Raw genomic sequence first — 27525 nt, forward strand, 5'->3', positions numbered from 1 at the left:
ATGACCAGGGCACAGCAACAGCCCTGGTTCGCCCTGCTGCAGACTGAAGCCTCTCCATTCGACACCAGGAGGTCGAGATCCAAGGACAACCTGGGGTCTCACAAAGTCTCCGATTCACATCGTGGGAGTCCTTGGAAGGTAAAATGTTCCACATTTGTTCATTCCTTTAACAAGTGTTTATGGAGGGGCGCCTGGGTGGCTCCGTGGGTTAGAGCCTCTGCCTTCGGCTCGGGTCATGATTCCAGGGTCCTGGGATCGAGCCCCGCATCGGGCTCTCTGCTCCGCGGAGAGCCTGCTTCCTCCTCTCTCTCTGCCTGCCTCTCTGCCTAGTTGTGATTTCTCTCTGTCAAATCAATAAAATATTTTAAAAAAAAAACAACAAGTGTTTATGGAGCACTTGCAGTTCGTCAGGGTCTGGGGGATGCAGAGAGAGTGTGTGTAAGTTAAATCCGATCAGGCTGTTGCTAGATAGAACTCCACCAGCCTCTGTCCCGCGGGTCTCTGCCACATGTCTCCATCTTCTCCTGCCTGGATGAAGCCAGAGCCTGCTGAATGGTCTCCCTGCACTTAATTCAGACCCATCTGCTTCACCATCTACCCTGGGAGCAGCAGTATCCTGCTGAGATACAAAGCCGCATGTTACTCCCCCGCTCCATAACCTTCGGAAGCTCCACCTGCCTCTGGGATAAATTACCGCCAAGATTGTCTACGAAGCTGAGGGCTCTCAAGCGTGGCCCCCAGCCATTTTCCCAGCCTCGTTTCCCTTCACCTCCTTCCCTTCCCACCGAGTGCTCTGTGCTCCCCCAGACACAGTTCTTTCTGACTGCTGTCCTTTTCTGCACATGCTGATCCCCAGACCTGGATCACACTTTCCGCTTTAGCCAAGCCCTGCTCATCGCTGAGCACCCAGTTAGAACGCCGCTTCCTCTATAAAGACTTCCTAACCCCTCCCTCAACCTCTGAGAGTACCAACAGCCACATCCTCTGTGTCCCTGGCTATCATCACACATCTGGCTAATTCAATACTGATCACACTGTGTGGTTGTTGTTTCTGAGTCTGGCCTCTCCCCAAGACTGTGAGCTGGAAGAGAGCAGGTCCATCGCCATTTTGTTCATCTTGGTACCCAACCTGCGGGCTAAAGATGATGCCGGGAACACTGTACACTGTAAGACATTTTCACGAATGACTGCGTGGACCTCAGAGAGCCCAAAGGAGATTAAGCCCTTTCTCTCGGGGGTTTGGCACCGTTCCTGACATAAGAGCCATTCCACGCACCTAGAGAGGAATGTTCGTTTGGGCTGTCCTCTCAGCTCCTTCTGTTTGGGGCCCCCAGCGCTTCCCTCCCCTGCTTTCGAGCTGAGCTCTGGAGGCTGCTCCGGGATTTGAGGTCACCAGGGTTCTTGGAAGTGCCAGGAGCCAGAGCGGAGCAGTTGGATTTTTATTTCCGCCAGGGTGCCCTGTGCTGCTCCCCTGGGGTTTCACTGGCAGGAGGAGGCAGGAAGCTGACCATACTGCAGCCCCTGACGGACATACACAGGGAACCCTCCAGTCTGGGGGCGACGAGGAGGATGAAGGCGGGGGGAAGGAATCAGATCGAAGTGCATCTGGCCTAGAGGAGTTGAAATGTCATTCACAGGTGGAGGGGAAGGTCTCAGAAGGGACAAGCCAACGAGTTGTCTGCCAGCATCCAGAGCATGGCGTCCACAACTCAGCCACCTCCCCAATGCTCAGCTGAGGCCAGCAGGTGCCTCTTTCTCCCAGAAGGCCGGCGGCAGTGCTGGCCTGGCCGCCCTTCGGTCACCCTCAAACTCGACCAAAAAAAAAAAAAATCAATCAAACTTTCTCACTCAGCCCAAAGACCCCTTCTTCCAGGTATAGTCCAAAAGTTTTCATTCTAGAATGATCTGGCCTTTCTAAGTGCTTCCTACAGACCAGACCAGGCATAAAGCGATGTCCGTCCTGTGCCTCATCTCCTTGAACTCCCACGAGGAATCCTGGTGGGGAAAGTGCTGTCATTACCCCTCCTTTTACAGATGAGAAATTGGGGGCTCAGGGAAATTAAGTAACAGGGCCACATTCGCATGGCTAGTCAGTAGCGTAACTGAGACTCTTCCCAGCTCTCTTAGACCCCATGATACGGGCCTGGAATTTCTACCTGCCACCACCTTGACTACAGTGCTTTCCCTGATGCACAGGGAAAGGAGGCTGGAGAGAAATAAGGTAGGGGCCCTGCGTCCTGGAACATGGCCACCAGCAGGCACCCCATTTTCTGGACCTCAATAATTTCCTCAATGGGCAAGTGTGTGTGGCCTAGAGCAAATTATCTATAAGCCTCCTATAGATTTAGCATTGTATGAGTCTATGGTAGATCACATTTTCTGCAATGCTTGGCTTTCATGGGTCAGTATCTATGTTCTATGAAAACACAGACTGGTGGGACATGAAAATGAGTTTAAGCAGTTGGCATATCCCTGAATCATGGTGTAAGGAAGGGCTTTAGTTGTTGTTTTTAGGCTGCTGCATTGATAAAGCTTCTTAAAGGACCAGATTATTGGCTTCCTTGGCAAATTTTGGTTGTTAAGTGTTAAGCCCCTTGGGTTGGCTCTGCCCATGTCAGGCCATCAACTTTCTGAGGACAGTAACTCTTCAGACTGCTGTGAGTCCCAGCAAGTATCATGAAGAACACTCTGTCCCCAGAGTGTTATAATTCAATAACCATGTCTCCAGGCTTATCTGGGACGATCACTAGAAATTGTTCCAATTACTACTACTACTGCATAACAGAGCACCCTAAACCTTAGTGACATAAATCCACACTTACTCTGTCCACGCATGGACCCTGTGAGTCAGCAATTCAAAGACAGCCAGAGCAGGAATGGCTTGCCTCAGCATCATGCGGTTTGGGCTCTAAATTAGGAAGACCCAGTGGTTGAACGTGACTGAGTGGCTGGGGGCTGGAATGACCGGGAGGATATTCACTTACATCTGAAAGTTGATCCTGGCTGTTGGCTGGGATATCGGCCAGGTCTATGAATCAGAACATATGCACACGGCCTCTTCGTGTAGCTCCTTGGGTTTCCGCACGCCACAGTGGCCTTGGGCTGTCAAATTTCTTTCGTGGCACTTCAAGCTCGAAGTGTGAATGTTCCAGAAAGCAAAACAGAAGCTGTACTACCTTTTATAATCCAACCTCATATGTTACTTTATTTTTTAGGTTACAGGTAAGTCGTAAAGGCCAGCTAAGATTCAAGGGGAAGGGATATGGTCGTCCACATCTGAATGGGAGGAATGCCCAAACTGGCACTCTATTTTCATTCTTCCACAGGACAGGAAATGTGTCTTAGTTGTCTCTGAATCCCTACCATCTACCATGGGGCATGGCACAGGAGAGGTGCCCAATGAGTGACTGGCAGATAAAGCAATAAAAAAGTGAAGGAAGGAAGGAAAATTCATCCCACTGAAGAGTGTCTCTCTGAGAAGTGTAGACGTGTCATCTTTTCCACCTATTTTTTGGTTGGCATTACGTTTGGTTATGCACTTCAACAGTAAATAAATCACGATTTGGGAGTGACTCCACAGAGTGGAAAAGAAGTCAATGGCATTATAATCGTTTGGCTTTTAAAGATTTACTTATTATTTATTTGAGGGGGGAGAGAATGCAACCAGTGTGGGCGGGTCTGGCGGATGAATGGGGAGGGGCAGAGGGAAAGAGAGAATCTCAAGCAGACTCCCTACTGAGCACAGAGTCTGACGCTGGCCCCATCCCAGGACCCTGAAATCATAACCTGAGCCAAAATCAAGAGTCGAGCACTTAACTGACTGGGTGCCACCCAGGCATCCTGATAGTTTGATTTTAAGAAACATTCTATCTATGGGGGTCCCTGGGTGGCTCAGTCAGTTAAGCATATACCTTCGGCTCAGGTCATGATCCCAGGGTCCTGGGAGAGAGTTCCCCATCAGGTTCTCTGTTCAGCAGGGAGCTTGCTCCTCCCTCTGCCTGTCGCTCCCCCTGCTTGTGTGCCTATGTGTGCTCTCCCTCTGACAAATAAATAGAATCTTTTAAAAAAAGGGAACATTCTATGGTCATTAATTTTTCCTTGACCCAATATGGTCTCCTATTTTTTAATCTGTTCTGTGGTTTCCAATGGTATGGTTCAGAAATCAACTTCTACCACAACAGACGGAACATTTCATGGCAAGTTCTGAGCTCACTTCCCTAATCAGTCTGCCCCGTTCTTCATGGCCCCCAGTCCTCCCTTGCCCATGTTCTAGTTGAGTCCTAGTCTTTCCCTCTCTTTTCCCTCTCTTTTCCCTCCCCACGTCCTCATCCTCTTTTGCTTCTCCTCTCTTCTTTTTTCTCCTCTCCTCTGGCCTCTGCGCACCCAGACTCCCCTGCCGCCCCTCCCTTCCTTTGTTGCTCACCCCTCCTCCTCTGGTCTTTCCCCGCCCCTCCCCTGCTTCTTCCCCTTAGGCCCGTCCCCACCCCCAAGTGCCAAACCCTCTAACTTGGGGATGGGAGCGTCCCTCCAGCATTGCCAGAGGGGTCAAGGACCTGGGAAACCAACCCGCCCTCCCCCACCAGAGAGAGAAGACCTAGATTTGGATGAGAACCACTGGCCTCTAGAACTCTCTTCCTCACTGGTTTGGGATATGGCATTTCATCACTTTTATGGGCACCAATTTATGATGTCATATGAAAGGCTTAAAGCTCCTTTGGCTGCAAACTAGCCTGAAAAGCCCAATCTTACGGAGACACAACAGAAAATAATTCTTTAAAAAGAAAAACCATGACAGTGGGAACTTGCCATTCCCAAATTAGCATTTGGAAAATACGAGTCACACAAACATATGCCAGCAGAGACCTCAGAGAGCATCTTGCCCAGCTCCTCATTCTACAAACAAGGAGCTGAGAGCCAAAAAAAAAAAAAAAAAAAAAGGCAGCTATAACAACCAGCATTTACTGGGTGCTGACTCTGCCCCAGGCATTTTATTGCTTTATTCCAGTTGTGCAACAACTGGATGAATTAGAATCATTAACCCCATTTCCAAGGTAAAGAAAAGTTCAGAGAGGGTCAGTCACATCTGCAAGGTCACGCAGCCAGAAAATGGCAGAGCAGAAATTGGAACCCAGTGTCTAAGAGGAGTCCAAAATCTATGCTCTTTTTTTAAATTTTTTTAAAGATTTTATTTATTTATTTGACAGACAGAGATCACAAGTAGGCAGAGAGGCAGGCAGAGAGAGAGAGGAGGAAGCAGGCTGCCCGCAGAGCAGAGAGCCCGATGCAGGGCTCGATCCCAGAACCCTGGGATCATGACCTGAGCCAAAGGCAGAGGCTTTAACCCACTGAGCCACCCAGGCGCCCCCAAAATCTATGCTCTTAACCACTAGACTAAACTGTGTCTGTGAGAGACTTTTTATCCTCCCCACACACAGGGTCACACATACGAGTAGCTGGAACTTAGGCCAATTTCAGAAAGATAAAATGAGCAGTGCCTGGAATTCAACAAGTGATGTTACAGTTCAAGTCAAAGTCAAGGTCAGACTTTGTTAACCTGAATTCTGAAGGAAGAAACTCAGAGATCCTAAGAGACTTCGAGGACGGTCCTTTGTAGGAACAGCTGTGAGTGCAGAGTGAGTAAGGACATAGCAGTATGGTTTACTGAGTTTAAGACTCGGACTTGAAGCGAGTATCCCAAGGTTCAACACTAACTCTGCTTCTTCCTAGCTTAACTGCTCTGGGCCTCAGTTTTGTCATCTCTAAAATGGGAAAGAATAATAGTGATCTGCCTGATAGGGTAGATATGAAGAACAAATAAAATTAATAAGCATAAAGTTCTTAGAACAGGGTCTGACACATAGTAAGCTCTTCAGAAGAAATTTGCTCGGTCATTACTCAGTGCCGTATCTCCAGAGCCTAAAAAAGTTTCAGTACACGGAAGGGGGTCAATAAATAAGTGTTGAAAACATGAAGAGAAATATATTGCTAGTTCTAATGGTATTCATCTGTTCTTCAGCCTCTTAAAACAGAAAACAAGAAAAACTAGTATCTCCTTGATTTTACCTTATACTTTTCCCATATGTCAAAGGCCTGATTCTTCAGTGATTAAAACCACTATTCCTGGGGCGCCTGGGTGGCTCAGTGGTTTAAGCCACTGCCTTCGGCTCGGGTCATGATCTCAGGGTCCTGGGATCGAGCCCCGCATCGGGCTCTCTGCTCAGTGGGGAGCCTGTTTCTCCCTCTCTCTCTGCCTGCCTCTCTGCCTACTGTGACCTCTCTGTCAAATAAATAAATAAAATATTTTAAAAAAAAACCACTATTCCTTGGCAAAGCAGCTGTTTTCTACTTTAATCCTTTTCTGAGGCCCATTTTACCAAGGTAGTGACATCTTAATGATGTGGAACACCACAGCCTCAGGTCTCTTTCAGTCACACCTGTCAAAGTCCCAATGCAATCTAGAAGAAGGCAGTTGCTGAATTTATACATTCAATTAAAAACTATAGGGATGACTTCAGGCACGGCTAGATCCAGGGGTTCGAAAGATGTCATCAGGCCTCTGTCTTGCTCAATCTCCAGCTCTACCTTCCTCAGTGATGGTTCTCTTCCCAGGCCAGTTTTCCCCTGTGATGGCAAGAAGGCCACCTGTGGTTTATATCCCCAAAGATTTATAACCCCAAAGCTCCAGATCCAGAAAAAAATGAAACACTTCTTTTCATGATCACTCCAGCCAAAGTCCTAATTTTAGCTCTGAGTGGACCAACTTGGCTCATGTGTTCATCCTTGAACCAATCTCTGAGACTTTCCAGAATGGAACACCTCGACTGACCAGGCTTCACACACGCATCCTTCACCCTGATTTCAAAAGGTAGAGCCGGGGGCACCTGCGTGGCTCAGTGGGTTAAAGCCTCTGTCTTCGGCTCAGGTCATGATCCCAGGGTCCTGGGATCAAGCCCTGCCTCGGGCTCTCTGCTCAGCGGGGAGCCTGCTTCCTCCTGTTTCTCTCTCTGCCTGCCTCTCTGCCTACCTGTGATCTCTGTCAAATAAATAAACAAAGTCTTTAAAAAAAACAAGAAATCAAAAGGTAGAGCCGGCCCCACATAAGCTATGAGACTAAGACCAAGGAGCACCTGGCTGGCTCAGTGGGTAGACATGACTCTCGACCTCGTGGTCATGAGTTCAAGCCCCACGGTGGACACAGAGCCTACTTTGGGGAAAAAAAAAAAAAAAAGACTAAGACTGGGATGCTATTCCCAGTGGAAGAGAAAGTGGCTTGGGCAGGCACCATGAATACACAGAGCCCTTAGTAAGTGCCTAGCGAGTCCATACTTAAAAAGGTATTGGATATGTAGTCCCTATCTTACCTAAAGCTTCTTCTTTTCACCTTTCCCCCCAGCAGAAAACAAAATTTATATTGAGAAGTAGTATACATATGAACTGAAACAAATGCTTCACCAAACAAATTTACTTATTACCTGTAATGCAGCCAGACAGTTTCTATTCTGTTGTATTGTAATTTATTCCGTTATATTCCTTCCTTTCCCCTTCATTCCATTTTATTCTGCTCTTCTTATTAGGGCAGTGCTTACTAGATGCTGAAACAAAAGGGCCTGAAACCTCAGCGGCTTAACAAAATACGAGTTGATTTCTGGTCCACATCCTGGCCCAGTGCAGATCAGCCGGCTCTCCTTAGTGGGCTTTTCCCCACCCCCGAGACCCAGACTCTATGTTACAACACCACCACCTTCCACACAGGATCACGGCAGGAAGGAAAGGGCAGGGGGAGGGAAAGAGTAGGGTGACGGCAGGGTGGGGGCATCAGGGAGAGTCCCTGGAAGGATTTTATGATCAGGCTCCCCAGTGGCTTATATCACTTACGTCTACACTCCACCGCCAGAACGAAGCTCGGTCACGTGGTTCCCACCTAACCCTAAGGGCCATAGGGGAACAGTCTGTGCACCCAAGAAGGGGAAATGGGGCTGATGAGCATCCAGGCAATCTATACCACACTCTACTCTCTTCTAGTTTGTTAAGAAAAAGGATATGTTGGTTCTGACTCACTCTATGGAATTCGGGACTCTGTGATGGCTGCAGGGCCCGAGCAGGAAGAAACCTGGCCTTAGCAGCCTGCCTTGTGGAAGAAGCCTCTCTTCGCTTCTGCCTTTCCATTCTTCTCTCTCATGGGACCTGACTTCTTTGTCCCTGGTGAGGAGACTCTGACGACCTTCCTAACCACCTTCTTCCTTGCCCACCGAAATCTGTCCCTGACTCTGACTGTTTGCCTGAGAACCTTCTGCCTTGGGCGCTGAACTCCTTGAAGCAGCCCGTGGTTGCTGTGGCAGCCACGGCTCCTGTCCCCTGCCTCAGCGTGCTGTCCCTCTCCATCTCTGTCGTCCTGCTGATCTGCTTTCTTACTCTGCCCAGCCCCAGGGCCTGTGGTGAGCAGCATCTGCTGCCATTTCCGGCCTTGAGCCAGTCAATGACCAGCTTCTTTGGGGCGACTAATGGCCCCTCCTACTATGGGGCTCTGCCCTGGGCTGGCTCCAGCCTCTGCCTGGGTCAGGACTGAAGCAAGTGAGCCAGCTAGGCCGGTAATAAGATCACTCTCTTCCCCTCCTGCTACGAGAGTGACTGGGAGGGTGAGTGACCGTGGAATCTGATTCCAGCAGTATCTTTTATCTCCCCCAAAGGCCTCAGGGTTCGTTATCTAAAAAGCGCGGGCTGTTAGTACAGTAGCAAGTCTGTTACCCCGAGAAGAGCTGTCTCTTTAAAACCAAGCTGGGGTTGGGAGTGGAGGCTAAGATCTTGGGCTTCCCAGTTAAAAGGCCTTCTGGGTCTGGAAGAATTGCAGTCTTACTGCTGTTCATGTTGATAAACAATTTCGGTCAAGACTTAAAAGGTGCTTACTGTGCTTACCGTGTTCTAGGTACTTTGTAATACTAACCAAGCCTCACAGAAACTCTCCAGATGGGGAAACAGAGGCTCAGAGAGGGCAAAGATATGCACAAGGTCATGCACCTCGGAAGAGTGAAGCCAGGATTCAAACTTGGGCAGGCCGTTTCCAGATACTGCTTTCCTGACCACGAGGTTATCCTGTCCCCGTGAGAATAATTTCTCTTCGTATGTACTATGTACATGCCGCTTACAGTTCTTGAAATGCTTCCACATGCTTTTCTGACCCTCACAAGAAGCCTATGATCTAGATATTAGGAGGAGGATGTGTATTTCCATGCTGCTTTGGAGCCAGCTTCCAAAGGCCAATTGTTAAATTTTCACAAAATTTCACCCCAGCTGTAAATGATGGTCATTACTTAAAAGGAAGCTCTAGAAATGTACGATGAAAAAATTATATTCAAGCTAAGGTAATAAATACTCAAAACTCATTACTTCCTCATTCCTTTGCTCTACTTTACTATCTCCAGGCACTTGAGGTTATCTGAATTTCGACTGCACGCGTGCACGTGGAAATAACATGGGACCGGAGCCACGGGGCAGTTCTTCCCAACTCTGCTTCGGATGGTATCACACCAGTGGCAAGAAAGCAGCCCCAGGGGCTGGATTCACGCTAGGAAATCCGCAGATCCTGTGAAGGAGTGCCCTCCCTGCCCGCCTTCCCAAAGGGGCCGGTGTTAAATATTTACCAGCATATCCCTGTTCCCACGAGTCTGACCCTCTCTGCTCTGTGCTCATCGCACGTGTGTGCTTACTGTGGCTTGTTTTCCTGCCCTTCTCCGTGTCATATATCTAAGGTCTAACCTGGTCTCCTTTCTCTCAAATTCCCCATCGAGACCCCATTCCGGTCTCCTGAGCCTCCCCAATTCCCCCTCTCTCTCTCTCTCTCTGCATCCCACTTTCCAGAAGGACCTTCCCAGGCAGCCCACAGCTGGCCGCACTTGGCCTGAGTCCACTGACATCCAGCCAGCCCCATGGCCCTCATTCCCACCAGGGCCAAGTTCTGGCTTCATTTTTGCAACTTGTAAGCATAAAGACTCACCCGCCCTCCTGTTTTCCTTCTCAGACATGGGAGTCAGTGAGGACCAAAAATGTTCCTGCTCCAGACTTCTCTCCCACGGTCTGACCTAGCAGGGTGGGCAAGGGGATGGTTAGCTTCTCTGTGTGTGTTCTCTGGGAGCCGGATGCAGATCAAAGAATGAAAACGGTCCTTCCCTAGTCTTTTTTTTTTTTTTAATATTTTATTTATTTATTTGACAGAGAGAGATCACAAGTAAATAGGCAGGCAGAGAGAGAGAGAGGGAAGCAGGCTCCCCGCTGAGCAGAGAGCCCGATGCGGGGCTCGATCCCAGGATCCTGAGATCATGACCTGAGCCGAAGGCAGCGGCTTAACCCACTGAGCCACCCAGGCGCCCCGGTCCTTCCCTAGTCTTAATGCAGAACACCCTTAACCATGTGCCAAACGCTCCTAACCATGCCCAATGCTCCTGTGGCAGCCTGGACCTTGACTTACGGGCATCCAAGGGATGCAGGGGTGTTAGGGAACCATCTGGCCACCTAATAAGTACAGAATATACATTCATCCTCATTCTCTCGGAAATGCAGCTCTGGTTTGTGAAAGTTAAGGATTCCCTTTCATCCACTATTTCCTTCACAGCCCCATGGACTTGTGGGAATTCTCAAATATTATCACTATATAAGAACATACGTAGGGTTCATTGCATGCCAGGCACTGTCCTAATTGCTTGAATAACCCAAAGAGGCAGGTACTATGATCACCTCCACTTGAAAGGTGAGAAAGTAAGGCACAGAGAGGTTAAGTAACTTGCTCAAGGTCACACAGCTAGTAAGGGTGAAGGCAGGTCTCGAAACCAAGTGGTCTGGCTTCAAAGCCTATGCTTTTTTTAAAAGATTTTATTTATGTATTTGAGAGACAGTGAGCGTGAGAGAGATCACAGAGGCGGAGGAAGAAGCAGATGCACCGCTGAGCAGGGAGCTGGATGTAGGACTCGATCCCAGGACCCTGAGATCATGTCCTCAGCCAAAGGTAATTGCTTAACTGACTGAGCCACCCAGGCATCCCAAAGCCTACATTCTTAATGGATGGACAGAAGTGACCTTAAATCTAGCTGGCTGTCGCTGGGCTTTGACAATATTCTGTTTATACCAGGGTTAAGAACTTACCAAATTTTGGGGCACCTGGGTGGCTCAGTTTGTTGAGCAAGCGACTCTTGATTTCAGCTCAGGTCATGATCTCAGGTCCTGGGATTGAGCCCCATGGGCTCTGCGCTCAGTGGGGAATCTGCTTCTCTCCCTCTTCCTCTCTCCCTCTCTTCAATCAATCAATCAATCAATCTATCTATCTATCTTTAGGGGCGCCTGGGTGGCTCAGTCATTTAAGCGTCTGCCTTTGGCTTGGGTCATGATCCAGGGTCCTGGAACCAAGCTCCACATGGGGCTGTCTGCTGATCAGGAAGCCTGCTTCTCCCTCTCCCTCTGCAGCTCCCCCTGCCTGTGCTCTCTGGTGCTTTCTCTCTCTCTCTCTGTCAAATAAATGGATAAAATCTTTAAAAAAAAAAAAAATTTTTTTAAAGAGAACTTACTGCATTTTATTATCACTATTTGCCTACTATTTTGTCTACACCCTTCCCGACATACACTCTTCCACCTCGAATGCCTTAAGGAAAGGAATGTCTTGTTTCTCTCTCTGTCCAGGATCCAGGGCAGAGTCCAGCAGGTGCTAAGGGCTCTCACCCAAGATTAGTTCAAATGAAGGGCCCGTCTCGCTTTCAGGATGAGGAAACATCATTTTCCAGCGAGGCCTAGAGATCTCATGGGAAAGACGACAGAGGCCAGTCAAGAACCCAGGTCTCGGGCCCTGGAGTCGGTCACTTGCTCTGCCCTGCCTCCCTGTTCCTGTTAGTTTAGCGGGCTGGGGGCCAGGTTATGGGGACCTAGAGCAGGTCCCCCCCACCGCAGCAGAATGTTGGTCAGTGGCTTCTCCCAGAAAAGAGTGTGCTTGTCCCAAACCCAGGCCCAGAAGAGACGGAGAACAAACAAATGGCCATGACTGTGCTAACCATTCCCGGCCAGCACAGGTGGGCTCAGCACGGGCAGGGGCGGGCCTCCAGCCTCACCCGATAAGGTTTAAAGCCAAACAGAGGCACAGAGCACCCAGGGCTTTAGGAACAGAAACCAGCGACTCCTCCTTCACTTTTTCTGTGCATCAGGATTGTTGTGATCCAAAGCCTGTGAGGGACAAGGCAACAAGATCCTAAATCACCAATCTGCCCCCTCGCGCACACACACACACTCTGTGGAGTCCCCTGAGCGGATTAGCTCAGTCTTACCCACCTTGTCTTTAAGCCCCCGGCTGCAAACGGCGGTCTTCATCCTTACCCTTAAGGGCACAGAGGAAAAAAACGCCTGTTTAACATAAACGCAAACAGCCAGAAAAAGAAATGGGTGTGTGTGTCAAGCTCTGTGTTATTTCATAAGGCATAAACAAACGACGAGTAAACAAAATAATCCTGGCGATTTAAAAAATTCAATTAACCTCTGTGACATCACAAGGTCTGCGTAATTCGTTGGAACTATACAATGAAATGTTGATGTGTCTCTAAGGTCCTGGCAAAGCTTGAAGTACCTTTGACAGATCAAAGAAAAAAATAAAACATTACTCCATTTAGGTGCAGTGTTATGGAGAGCTTGGCATTATACTTCTTTGGAAATGATTAACTCCATGTGGTATTGATGGTAACGATCCATTTTCTGGCATAATGAATTAGGCATTCCTCCATTGTTCTGCAGCTCGGCTGCATTCTGTGTATATATATATCAATGGCAACTTTTTCAAAATACCTTTCAGTTTCACACACACACACGTACACAAAATAAAAACACGCCCCACCGACTGCCAGAAGAGAGAACATGAGCCTCAAAGCTGATTTATTTCTATCACCCCGAGTAACCTATTTCCTACCTGAGACATGAAACCACATGGCGGGGGTTGGTGGGGGGGCGGGTTGGGAACGTTTTCACTTCTCTGAACTGGGAGGGAAATTGCTCCCCTTCAAGCTGGGAGCTCAGAAAGCTTTGCTGAAAAGTGTCCATTTTTATCTATCACTTTCTCCTTCTGAAAAGACCTTGTTTTTAAGGAATAATTCTTCCAACAAAGACTCGCCCATCAGGCATCCCACTCATGATCAGTTACTCGGTGAAAATGAGAAACAACCTCTATATGGCCTGATAGACCTGAGCAGCAAGAGATAATCACAGCCTCTAATTTCCGAAACTCACAATTGTCTTCTGATTGTGGGATTTTTAAGCTGTAGAAACACGGACAGAAATGCAGTCAAAAGAAAAGTCAGCTAGTGTGATCTCTTGGTTAAATTCCTCTCTTCGGTTTGTTTTGTTTTGTTTGTTTGTTTTTTAATGAAGGGCTGCCTCTGAGAGTGCTAATCTGTCTTTAACATCATTGCATTTCCTTATATTATGCTGTGCCATCACCCTGGCATTTAAAAGTGAAATATTTGCTTCAGAAATAAAAAAGATCGGCAATAAAATGTAGCTGTAAACAAGCCGTCATGGCTTTATTTTTCATAGATAAATACACAGTAAGTTCAAAGTCGAATTGAATTCCTAAAGCAATACTCCACTAATCTGTATTCGGGGGTCTCAAGCGTATTATCTGTAATTTACAACCAATTTAAATGGCATTAACAGTCTTCCCCTTCTGGGAATTTAAATTTGCATCCTACCATTGAATTAAACAGTGATTGCATATTTTCTATAGGGGACGGAATGCTCTTTGATGCTTGTTTTGAATAATGAAGCATCTATTCATGCACAGGGTGCTGTGTGCTCCTTTGTCCTCCCCGTAATTGAAGCAAAATGTGAGTTAAAGAGATTTTTCCCCTTAGCCAAAGGTTTGTTGATTGGTGTCTATTTTCATCTATTCAAAATTAAGAAAAAAGTCATCTCTCATTGCACTGGAAAATCATTTACCCAAAAAGGCCTTGAACGCAGGGAGGTCAAGTTTTGCCTTATTTGATCTTTTCAGAGATGGAGCAGGATGTCAGAAAATATCGCAAACTAACCTTTTGGGGAATGCCATTGTGGAATACTTTGCAATTCTTTTCTAGGACCAAGAGAATTAGAAGTGGAAGACAGGGGGAAATAGGGCCTGTTTTTAAAGTAAAAAACTGGAATTACCGCACTCTCCCACACCAAACTGCACTGAGACGGGAGGGGAGATTGCTTGCAAATCCTAGAATCTGAAGCCTTGGAAATCCAATGGCAAAACTGCCATTTCAGTTACTCCGCTCATCTCATTTAATAGACGGTTCTACGAAGATGAAGTGACCCTGCAGCGCACTCCGAGCTGGCCGCTGGCAGAGCAAGAACTAAAACTAGTCACTGCTGATTACTCAGTACTGCCCTTTGTACCCCAAAGGGTCAGCATGCTCCCAGACAGAGCCTGTCGCATGCATCGTTACATCCCCGGGGGCAGGGCGCCGAGTAGGCACTCAGTGATTACTTCTTTAAACTGGCTGCCTAACATAGATCCACATGGTTAAGACCTCACCATCATGGAAAAGAAGTCCCTTCTGACCCAGTCGAACATAATTAGAGTCCGAACAAAATTTCAGCATGCGTTTACCAACGCCTTCCTTCAGAGAGAGCGAAAATCATGCGTATCAACAATATCAACAAGAACAAAGCATTTATGAGAAGAAATTGTCTTCAAAGACCTCGAAACCTTTTGAAAATATCTATTAATATATGACCAAAATACAATTGCAAGCCACTATTCAGCAGAGGTGACGGAAGAACTTACTCTGCTGAATTTGAAATAAAATCATATTGAACAATTGAATAATTCAGACATTTCAAAAATTGAAAGGGGATTTTCTATTTATTAGTGCACATTAGCATTCTAGTGTAATTTCCTTAAAGAAGTAAAAGACCAAGTGTTCCCCACACTTATCTAGAGAGTATCAAAGTTCCTTGATATGAAATGTTAGCCTTGGGGCGCCTGGGTGGCTCAGTGGGTTAAGCCTCTGCCTTCGGCTCAGGTCATGGTTCCAGAGTCTTGGGATCGAGTCCCGCATCGGGCTCTCTGCTCAGCAGGGAGCCTGCTTCCCTCTCTCTCTGCCTGCCCCTCTGCCTACTTGTGATCTCTGTCAAATAAATAAAAAAAATCTTAAAAAAAAAAAGAAATGTTAGCCTTTTTGCTTTATACTAGGCCCCACCTCTAGGATGTAAGAAGATGGAAAAGATAGAAATTCAACTGTCCCACATTGTTAACGTTAAGTATATCCCAGTGGTTTCAGCCAGGGACAATTTTGTCCCCCAAGGGACTTTTGGCAATGTATGGAGACATTTTTGGCTGTCACAAATGGGAGGTAGGTGGTGCTAATGACATCACTGGGTAGAAGCCAGGGAAGTTGCCAAACATCCCACGATGCCCACGACGCTCCTGACAGTGGAGTTCAGCCAACCCAAAACTCAGCGGCACTAAGGCTGAGAAACCCTGGTCTACTCCCTCCATCCAAGGTTCGTATCAGTTCAGACCTGTGTTGAATTTAGAAGGCATCAATCTGCGGCAACTAGGACATTTACCTGTGGGTGCCCGGATATTTTCTCTCTTTTTTGGTTAAGCTACCTAGTTTCCTTGGGTGGAGGGAGAGGTCGCTACTGAGGTTCCTCTTGTTGGTCTTCTCCCAGAGTCAGGGATCAGGTCAGGCAGCTCGGTTCTGGGATTTTCAAGGGCACCGAGAAGGGCTTCGGGAGCTCCGTGGGGTCTCAGATACACTGTCCTATGCTGCACACTGGTCTAATGAAGGCGAGTGGGGGCCTGAACGACCTGCTACTGCATAAACCTGAGGACGGCTTCCCTTGGAAGGTTTATGTCACGGCGGTAGACACGAAGGGAAGAGAGGGATTTTGTGGGTGCGGTTGTTGTCACCATTTTTATCTGTTGTTGCTGGTCCTCTACGTATGGTAGTTCTGCTGCCAACCTCCTCTGTGATGCTGGAACACTGCTTATATTTCCTGCCTCTCGGCTCATCAGTCGGGTGTGTGGTACTCATGCTGTTCCACTGGGAGAGGAAAGGGGAGACTGAAAGCCGAGTTGTTTCAAGTGCTATCCAGTGGGGGAAACCTTTCTAAGTCCGTGGGGTAGGGACTGTGTCCTGTTTAGCCTCCAGCTCCAGAATCCCTACGCTCTGTGCTTACCACAAAATAGATGCTTAGTAAATAAGCATTGGCAATAATCTGGGAACCATTCGGCAATATCTACTAACGCTGAACAGTGATCTAGTGATTTCACTCCAAGGTACGTACCCCAAAGAAAAGGTGCATATGTCCTGCAAGGAATAAGTACAAAATTGTTCGCAGCAGCTTTGTTAAAAATAGCCCAAAACCCCCCAAAGAGCTCACATGTCCATCAGCGGGAGAATGAATGAATAAATAGTGTTCTTACGATGGAACGGCTGGAGCGAAAAAAAAAAATTCAACTATTGCACATAAAACTCTCAGCAGAGTGCCTGGTAGTACTTAGTACTCAGGCCCCAGTCCTGAGAGCCGTGCAGTAAAGACGATGATGACGGCAGTAGCAGTAATGACCGAGCATTCGCCATCTGCCAGGCACTTCGAAGGGATTTACACACACTAATTCCTTTCGCTCTCAGAACAAGCCACTGGAGCAGTTTCTATTTCTGTAACCATTTTACAGAAGAGAAGAGTGAGGTACAGAGAGGTTATGCAAAGTTTTGTTGGGCTAATCTGAAATACGGATACATTCTGACCCTTTTCAAAAAGTACCATATCTAAAGCAATATTGGGGAAATCAAAAAGCAACGGTTTGCCTTGTGGTTAGTCTGGACATATCTTTTCTCCCTTGTGTTTTAGTGCTTTGTTCTAGGCCTTTCCATCTTCTACCTTTTGGCCAATAGTATTTTTCAAGATCCAAAGCAGCACTTGCTGTTCTTCGGGCTATGGGCTACCATCTGAAACAATCCAGTTAATGGAAACCTGATGGGGCATCTTGCCTTTGATTTGCCTCGCCTGCCCAACCCCAACCCCGCCTCCGGGCTCCCGGAAAGCAGTTCACGTACTAAGACGCAGGGTAAAGTCCCAAGGCGGGCCAGGGGGAGCTTGGGGAGCTCTGCGTCCCACCAGATAACAAAGGCCACACCCTTCCAGGGGCCCAGAGCAGCAAAGGGATGACAGAAAGCCTGCTCCTTACACGAGGCAGTTCCAAGATCTCCACATGAATACGGTATCTCTGCCTTACGGGAGGTCGTGGAAATATCGTTTAGGCTGTTGTATGCTCTGCACTGCCCCAAGTAGTGATCTTGTTTGCTGTTTTGGTGTGGAGGAAGTTGGGGGGCGGGGACGTCACGCGAGTAATGAGCACGGAGGTCGGGTCTTAGCGGTTCACATCAAATGCTTCTGCACATCACTTTGGACTCACAAAAACTTCTCCATTAGGAAAGGAAATAAATACAGGTTACAAAGGAAGCCTCACTCCTTCATCTACCCCCCCCCCCTTCCCGCCCTGTCATATCGGAGAGAGCTGCCATTGGTAATGACAAAGTCCCATGCACATGTGTGTGCGTGCGTGAGTGTGTGTGTGTGTGTGTGTATGTGTGTGTGAGAGTGTGTGAGAGAGAGAGAGAGAGCATGGAGAGTTACAATCACATCCTAGCCACAAGTTTATTTATGGTTTGCTCAAGGTTTATTTCCCACCCCATCCCTGCATCCGCGATGAGAGGGTGCCGAGAGGGCAGAGATGGGACTATTAAATCCCCTCATCTACAGCTCATCTCAGCTCTCACGGCAGCTGGTGCCTCCCCTGCGCGGAGAGCCGGCCCGGCGGCTGGCAGATGCCGTTAAGTGGAGAGCCAGGGGTTCTGCCCAAGTGATGGATAGTGCCAGCCCTGCTTTCTTGGAGGGCTAATCTGGACACTGGTTGAAAGGAGTTTCCAAATTCAGTGGGTTCGATGCTTTTAACTGTAGTTAACTGGCTGTATTTGGTGCGGTCCAAAAGAATAAACTGCCTAGAAAGTTTTTTTTATTTTTTATTATTTTTTTATTATTTCTTATTTTTTATAAACATATAATGTATTTTTATCCCCAGGGCTACGGGTCTGTGAATCGCCAGGTTTACACACTTCACAGCACTCACCATAGCACATACATAAGCATGAATTTTTTTTATTAATTGACTTTTAAAATTATGTAAGTAGTGGTCCCTGTAGACCTTCCAAAATAGAGAAAAAAAGAAATTAAAGTACACTCAAACCAAAATTTGACATACAATTTTCCAGTTTTCCTGTATGTACATGTGTATGTTTCTATAATTATTTTTTAAATGGAATACTAACACACTTAGTGATTTATAACTTGCCCCTTTTTTTCATTAAATGACATTCCTTGAACTGCTTTTCAGGTTAAGAAATAGATGCCACACTATTATTTAATACAGCTGCCTAGTATTCCATTGTGTGATGTACTAGAATTAATTTAACCAGTCCCCTTTTATGGACATGTTTCTGAAACTAGTTGTTTCCAGTTTTCCACTGGTATAAATAAAACCATGATGAATAATCCTGTAGGCAAATCTTTGTTTCCCTGCATGTGTGTTCTCTTAGAAAATTTTGCTAGAATTGTCATTGATGGGGCAAGGGTATTTTTAAGGCTTTTATTACTGAATTGCTTCCAGAAAGGTAGTACTGGCCCACTCCTCTCCAGGGCTGTATGAGAGTAGCCTACTCCCCAAACACAGTGGGGTTTGTTGAAACATTTTAAAAGCTTGTGATTAACCTCCCTTCTATCGTTCTTGTCTCATCCTATAATTTCCTCGGCTTCTCTCTGTTCTGTACCCACTGCTCTGGTATTTTCAGAAAACCAAGAGAGGATAGAACCCTGAGTAGAACCCATTAAAGGGACTGGTTTTGGCAAACTCTCAAGGAATTTCGGTTTCGTGCTGGAAAAAGACAACACAAAGAGAGAGCTACCCATTCATCCTGTGAGAGAGGGTATTTACATTACATTTTATAACAGTCATAAATAAAAATGGCATTAATCTGCCAAGTTGTTGTTTTTAAAAGAGGAAAAGGGAGGAGGTGGTTGACCTACCAGAAAAAGCCCTGTGTCTGGCAGAGCTTTGCTATGAGTATGATTTTAAATAGCAGGGCAAAGGTGATGAAACCCGTTCAACATCTCTGTCTCCATGGCAACAGCATCCCGACTCTGAGGCTGACACAGCGGCAGGGACCAAAATACACTCCTTGCGCACAATTACACTGCAAGTTAGGAGTTTCTTTTTATTCCTTGCAAATGAACAATTTAAAAATACAAGCAAGGACAGAAAAAGAGCAAGTCACGCACAGCTAGAAAAAAGTCTTTAAAATGACTAAATGAAGAAAATGAACATCCAAAGGGCATGATGAAGTCTGCAGCCTACACTTACTATGTGCAGAGACTGAAAAGCTTTCTTGTGTGTGAGTAGAAAAAATAACTATGCATGCATATAAGTGCGTGCATTAACTTTTTAAAATGTCCTTTCCTTAATTTTTAATACAGGTCAACCTTGCCTTCAACACATCCACTTAGCTCAGGTTATGATTTAATCAATTAAAGCAGCCACCCAATTTATACAAGTGAAAGCTCTTCAAACAGTAAACCCAACAAAACTTGAAAAAAATCTGCATTAGCCTGGAGCTGGAGAGGCCTAAGTGGCCTCCTGTAAAGTCAGTGAAAACCTACAAGTGGTCACTAATGCATCCTTGAATCTTCTTGAGATATATAAATTTCCTGTTTATTGTTAAAAGGATGTGAAAATAAAGAAGTACAGAACTGTGATTATAAACTGGGGGATTCTTTCTGCGCTGGAGTCTCTCTGCTGGAGTGAATAGCCTCCAGAAACCTGGAGGGATGATATAACAAGCAAAGCTACTTAACACTGAGTTCTAAGAGAAGGTATTTCAATAAATGTCAAGGAAATAAAAGAAGGAATGGGAACTAACAAGGGAACAGGAAAGAGGCACGTGGTAGGTTCACTGTCTGTATACTTCCATTGAATGTGCCAGGACCATCTAGTTCAGCCTGGGATGATTCTGCCTCCCAGGGGACACTTGGCAGTGTCTGGAGACAATTTCGTCTGTCACAACTTGGGGAGGAGGGGCTGCTGGCATTGAGTGAGTGGACGCCCGGGCCGCGGCTCAACATCCTACCGTGCGCAGGACAGACACAACAACAAAGAATGATCGAGCACAAAATGTCAAAAGTGCCAAGGATGAGAAACTTTGATCTAGTCTGATTGTTCATGTCCCTCCTTTTGGTTCAGAGGGCTCTGTGAGTAGATTACATGGTTTTAGGGTCTGTGTTCAGTATAAAGACAAAACTCTCCTTGAGTTGAGTATTAGTATTTTCTTCACTGTTTTTATTATCACATGATTTTCCACGTGCTTTAAGCACAATATGTTTTATTTTATTTTAGGTAAATGCTCCTGAAAGTAAAAAACAATAAACAGAAAACAAGAGGTGAAGCATTAAAAATAAAAGCATGGGAGCCTTTCCTTCAAACAGAGCATCTGCAAAGTGGCTGGCACAGAGGAATGCTCAATAAACATGAGCTGTTTTATTTTTCCCTATGTTTTGTAGCATGAAAAAACCCACACATACAAAACAATGTATTGTGTGTTCACGGTTGAAATAATAATAAAGAAAGGTACTTAAACACGCATCACCCTACACCTCTGAAACCCCTGTGTGTCTCCTCACTGAGAATATTCTGTCCCTCACCTCAGAAAACCATTATTCTAGTTTTGTTCATCATTTCCCTGATAGAGGTAGAAATATAAAAAAACATAAATTATTTGGCTTCCCTTGTTCTTGAACTTCACACAAATGGGATCAAAGCAAAATCGTTTATTTCTGTGAATTTCTTACTTCACTCAGTATTATGCTTTGGAGTGGTTCCTCCACATTTATGGGTCTGGCTATAGTTTATCCATTTTTGCTATTGTACAGTATTTCATGGTATGGTTGTATTATGATTTATCCATTCTACTGGTGCTGGACATTTGCTTTTTCAGGTGTTGCCTATTATAAATAAGGATGCTGTGTGTATTGCTGTATACCTCTCCTGGTGCACATGCACAAGTGTTTCCATTGTGTATGGGTCATTTGTGTTTCCCTGGCTATGAAATACTTGTTAATGTCTTTTGTGTAATTTTTCATTAGGTTGATATATATTGTCTTTTTAAAAAGATTTATTTATTTATTTTAGAGGGGGGTGGGAAAGGGATGGGGAGAGGGAGAGATAAACCCTAAGCAGATGACACATTGAGCATGGAGCCTGATGTGGGGCTTGATCTCACGACCCAGAGATCAGGACCTGAGCTGAAACCAAGAATTGGAGGCTCAAAAGGAAAGTTGGAAAGAACAGAAATACATGGAGACTAAAGAGCATCCTAGTAAAGAACGAATGGGTCAACCAGGAAATTAAAGAAGAATTTAAAAATTCATGGAAACAAATAAAAATGGAAACACAACTGTTCAAAATCTTTGGGATGCAGCAAAGGTGGTCCTAAGAAGAAAGTATGTAACAATACAAGACTTTCTCAAGAAATAAGAAAAGTCTCAAGTATACAACCCAATCCTACACCTAAAGGAGCTGGAGAAAGAACAGCAAAGAAAGTCTAAACCCAGCAGGAGAAGAGAAATAATAAAAATCAGAGCAGAAGTCAATGAAATAGAAAACAAAAAAACAGTAGAACAAATCAACGAAACTAGGAGCTGGTTCTTTGAAAGAATTAGTAAGATTGATAAACCCCTGGCCAGACTTATCAAAAAGAAAAGAGAAAGAACCCAAATAAAGAAAATCATGAATGAAAGAGGAGAGATCACAACCAACACCAAAGAAATACAAACAATTATAAGAACATATTATGAGCAACTATATGTCAGCAAATTTGAAAATCTGGGAGAATTGGATGCATTTTTAGAGATATATAAACTACCAAAACTGAATGAGGAAGAAATAGAAAACCTGAACAGGCCCATTACCAGTAACGAGATTGAAGCAGTCATCAAAAATCTCCCAAAAACAAGAGCCCAGAGCCAGATGACTACCCAGGGGAATTCTACCAATCATTTAACGAAGAATTAATACCTATTCTCCTGAAACTGTTCTAAAAATATAGAAATGGAAGGAAAACTCCCAAATGCATTTTATGAGGCCAGCATTACCTTGATCCCAAAACCAGACAATGACCACAACAAAAAGGAGAATTGAGACCAATATCCTTGATGAACATGGATGCAAAACTTCTCACCAAAATACTACCCAATTGGATCCAACAGTGCCTTAAAAGGATTATTCAACACGACCACGTGGTTTTATTCCTGGGCTGCAAGTTTGGTTCAATATTTGCAAAGCAGTGTTAATAATTAATTAATAAATTAATTAATAAAAATTTAATAAATAATAAAAGAAAGAACAAGAACTACATGGTCCTCTCAATAGATACAGAAAAAGCACATGACAAAGTTCAGCATCCTTTCTTGATCAAAACTCTTCACAGTGTAGGGATAGAGGGTACATACCTCAATATCATCAGAGCCATCTATGAAAAACCCACAGTGAATATCATTCCCAATGCGGAAAAACTGAGAGCTTTTCCACTAAAGTCAAGAACATGGCAGGGATGTCCACTATCATCACTGCTATTCAACATAGTACTAGAATCCTAGCCTCAGCAATCAGACAACAAAAAGAAATAAAAGGCATCTGAATCAGCAAAGAAGTCAAGTTTTCACTCTTTGCAGATGATATTTTGACTTTATGTAGAAAACCCAAAAGACTCCACTCCAAAACTGCTAGAACTGATAAAGGAATTCAGTAAAGTGGCAGGATAGAAAATCAATGCCCAGAAATCAGTTGCATTTCTATACAACAACAACAAGATAGAGGAGAGAGAAATTAGTCAATCCTATTTACAACTGCACCCAAAACCATAAGATACCTAGGAATAAACCTAACCAAAGAGGCAAATAATCTGTACTCAGAAAACTATAAAGTACTCAAGAAAGAAATTGAGGAATACACAAAGAAATGGAAAAATGTTCCATGCTCATGGATTGGAAGAACAAATATTATGAAAATGTCTATGCTACCTAAAGCAATCTACATATTTAATGCAATCCCTATCAAAATACCATCCATTTTTTTTCAAAGAAATGGAAGAAATAATCCTAAAATTTATATGGAACCAGAAAAGACCTTGAATAGCCAGAGGAATATTGAAAAAGAAAGCCAAAGTTAGTGGCATCACAATTCCAAACTTCAAGCTTTATTACAAAGCTGTCATCATCAAGACAGTGTGGTACTGGCACATAAAACAGACACAGATCAATGGAACAGAATAGAGAGCCCAGAAATGGACCCTCAACTCTATGGTCAACTAATCTTCAACAAAGCTGCAAAGAAAGTCCAATGGAAAAGAGACAGTCTCTTCAATAAATGGTGTTGGGAAAATGGGGCAGCCACATGCAGAAGAATGAAACAGGACCATTCCCTCACACAACACACAAAAATAGACTCAAAATGGATAAAAGACCTCAATGTGAGACAGGAATCCAACAAAATTCTTGAGGAGAACACAGGCAGCAACCTCTTCGAACTCAGTCACAGCAACATCTTCCCAGAAACATCATAAAGGCAAGGGAAGCAAGGGCAAAAATGTACTATTGGGACTTGATCAAGATAAAAAGCTTTTGCACAGCAAAGGAAACAGTCAACAAAACCAAAAGACAACTGACAGAATGGGAGAAGATATTTGCAAATGACATATCAGATAAAGAACTAGTATCCAAAATCTATAAAGAACTTATCAAAATCAACAACCAAAGAACAAATAATCCAAACAGGAAATGGGCAGAAGACATGAACAGACATTTCGGCAAAGAAGACATCCAAATGGCCAACAGACACATGAAAACGTGTTCAATATCACTCGGCATCAGGGAAATAGAAATAAAAACCACAATGAGACACCACCTCACACCAGTCAGAATCACTAAAATTTACAAGTCAGGAAATGATAGGTGTTGGTGAAGATGCAGAGAAAGGGGACCCCTCCTACACTGCTGGTGGGAATGCAAGCTGGTGCAACCACTCGGGAAAACAGATGGAGGTTCCTCAAAAAGTTGAAAGTAGGGGCGCCTGGGTGGCTCAGTGGTTTAAGCCTCTGCCTTCGGCTCAGGTCATGATCTCAGGGTCCTGGGATCGAGCCCCGCATTGGGCTCTCTGCTCAGTGGGGAGCCTGTTTCTCCCTCTCTCTCTGCCTGCCTCTCTGCCTACTTGTGACCTCTCTCTCTGTCAAATAAATAAATAAAATATTAAAAAAAAAAGTTGAAAGTAGAGCTACCCTATGACCCAGTAATCACACTACTGGGTATTTACCCTAAAGATACAAATGTAGTGGTTGGAAGGGGTATGTGCACCCAGTGTTTATAGCAGCAATGTCCCCAGTAGCCAAACCATGGAAAGAGCCTAGATGTCTATCAACAGATGAATGGATAAAGAAGATGTGGTGTATATATATATAATGGAATATTATGCAGCCATCAAAAACTGAAATCTTGCCATTTCCAACAACGTGGTTGGAACTAGAAGGTATTAAGCTAAGTGAAGTAAGTGGATCAGAGAAAGACAATTATCATATGATCTCACTGATATAAGGAATTTGAGAAACAAGACAGAGGATCACAGAGGAAAGGAGGGAAAAATGAAACAAGACAAAACGAGGGAGGGAGACAAACCATAAGAGACTCTTAATCTCAGGAAACAAACTGAGGGCTGCTAGAGGGGAGGGGGATGGGAGGGATGGGGTGGATGAGTGATGAACACTGGAGAGGGTATGTGCTGTGGTGAGTGCTGTGAATTGTGTAAGCCTGATGAATCACAGACCTGTACCCCTGAAACAAATAATACATTATATGTTAATTTAAAAAACAGAGTTGTTTTTTAGTTACCTGTATTACAAATATCCTCACTCAAGTTGTGGCTATTTTTTTTCACTCTCTTAATGAAGATTTTTTATGTAAAGGAGTCCTGAAGTTTAATATAATTAAATGTATCAATCTTTAAAGTTTGAACTTCTTCTGTGTTATTTTTTATTTTAGAAGTTTTTTAAAATGTATTTGACAGAGAGATAGTGAGAGAGAGACCACAAGTAGGGGTGTGGGAGAGAGAGAAGCAGGCTTCCCACTGAGCAGGGAGCCTGATGCGGGGCTCAATCCCAGGACCCTGAGATCATGACCCAAGCTGAAGGCAGATGCCCCTGAACTTTTTCTGTCTTAAGAATTCATTACCTACCCCCAGAGCTGTCACGTGAATATTTCCTCATGTTTTCTTCCCAAAGTTTTTAGGTTTTGTTTTTCACATTTAAGTTCTTAAACCATCTGAACTGGATATATGTGTATAATAAGGTAGTAGTTCATTTTGCATGGTATATGGTGAGGTAGGGATTTGTTTTCATTCTTTTCGCTTAGGGATAGCGAATTTTCCCAGTACTATATATTGAATAGTTCCTTTTTTTTTCCTTCCCAGTTCTAATTAAAACTGCCATGTATCAGGTTTTCATATATATGTGTCTGTATCTGGGGTGTCTTTTCTGTTCCATTGTCTAGTGCTTATCAGGAATACACTGTCTTTGCTACACTTATATAATATTTGGAGAGTCAAATTCCAACACCTACTTTCTCTTTTTTGGGAGCATCTTGGTTACCCTTGGGTATTACTCCTCATATATATTTTAGAAACAGCATGCCAAGATTAAGGTTGTTGGGATTATTGAATTTATACATCAATTTGAAAAAGTGAACTATTTATAGTATTGAATTCCTCCATCTATGAACATAGTGTGTTTAGTTTTCTTCAACATCTTTCAATAAAATTTTAAAGTTTATTCCATGGAATTCTTGTACAGTTTTGTTAGACATATTCCTAGATAACTTATGTACTCTTGTTATCATTTTAATTGGTATCTTTCTAAAAATTCCTTCCTGGGGGGTGCCTGGGTGACTCAGTCAGTAAAGCGTCTACCTTCAGCTTGGGTCATGATCCCAGGGTCCTGGGATCGAGACCCGCATTGGGCTCTCTGCTTAGCAGGGACCCTGCTTCTCCTTCTACCTCAGCCCCTTTCTCCCACTGTTCGTGTTCTCTCTCTCTCTTTTTCTCTCTTTCTTGCTCTTTCACTCTCAACTAAATAAATAAATAAAACATTTAAAAAAATTTCTTCCTGATGTGCAAAAGTGTTGCTGTAGCCGGGGAGGATGGCAGAATGATAGCTGGCCAGGTTTTATATATTAATATTAACATTAACATTAATATTAATCTGGCTCCAGAGCCAAAAGTGATCCAAGGAGAAGCACGTGTGAAACGGTCTGCAGGAGAGCTGTATGGCTCCTCCTTTCACTTGGACTATGACATTCAACAGGATTCTTTTTTTTTTTTTTTGAGATTTATTTATTTGATAGAGAGAGATCGATCACAAGTAGGCAGAGAGGCAGGCAGAGAGAGAGGGGGAAACAGGCTTCCTCCTGAGCAGAGAGCCCGATGCGGGGCTCGATCCCAGGACCCTGAGACCATGACCTGAGCCGAAGGCAGAGGCTTAACCCACCAAGCCACTCAGGCACCCCTGTTCAACAGGATTCTTAGGATAACATGTAGTAGAGTTACTTAGCATAGGGTTCCTCCTCCTCCTCCTATTGCTCGGGTTGTAGTTCCCTCAAAATGCCCCTGTGTGTCAGGAAACACCTCAGGAAGGGGCAACAATGGCTTGAGTTCTAAGAATGGACAGCGAGGATTTACTTACAAATCTGGATCATTAAGAAGGAGTTGACCCAGATAAAATGAAAAGAGGTTCTCTACTAGAAAGTCTGGAAAAAAACACTGAAAAAGAACAAAGCAAACTGGGAGTAGAGATGAAGAATGGCAATTCAGGCAAGGAGCAGAGTAGCCGCTCTCCAGCAAGATGAGACTGATGTGAAGATGGAGTGTGCAGGGGAGCAGATGACTCCGCTGTAGGGGGGACCTACCGGATGATGATGATAATGAAGATTGGGCGGGGGCGGGGGGTGAGCGGCTGGAGTTGAGTGAAGGATGATGAAAAAGAGGTTGAGGAAGGAAAGGTTGACAGAGACAGTATCAATGGCAAGGGTGACTCTTAAGTACACAGCGGGATTTGGAAATTTTGTCCCATTTTTTCTTTGCTTAGGTACTTGTCTAAGATCAGACTTTTCACCAGATCCCCTCTCCTAGTAGCTTCTTCAGCACACACTCACTGTTGTCCCCATCCTTGTCCTTCCTGTGTTCATTAATTCATATTGCTCTGTGCCTAGTCCCATTGTCCCCTCCTTTGACACTCCCAGGCGCTAAGTTTTACCCTGTAATTTTTGCTCTTGCTTTTGATTCCTCTTCATGACTTAATGACAAAAAAGATGCGGTTTTTATCAATGGTCTCCAAAATAATCTCTTGTTGTGCAGGGAGTACAGTT

General features: G+C 44.7%; 1 pseudogene; it reads left to right on the forward strand.

Moving 5' to 3' along the window:
• LOC123934550 lies at window positions 1-27198 on the forward strand (annotated as a pseudogene).
• The last annotated feature ends 327 nt before the right edge of the window (window positions 27199-27525 follow it).

Source organism: Meles meles, chromosome X (genome assembly GCF_922984935.1).
Source record: "Meles meles chromosome X, mMelMel3.1 paternal haplotype, whole genome shotgun sequence".
In the NCBI taxonomy this organism is placed as follows: domain Eukaryota; kingdom Metazoa; phylum Chordata; class Mammalia; order Carnivora; family Mustelidae; genus Meles; species Meles meles.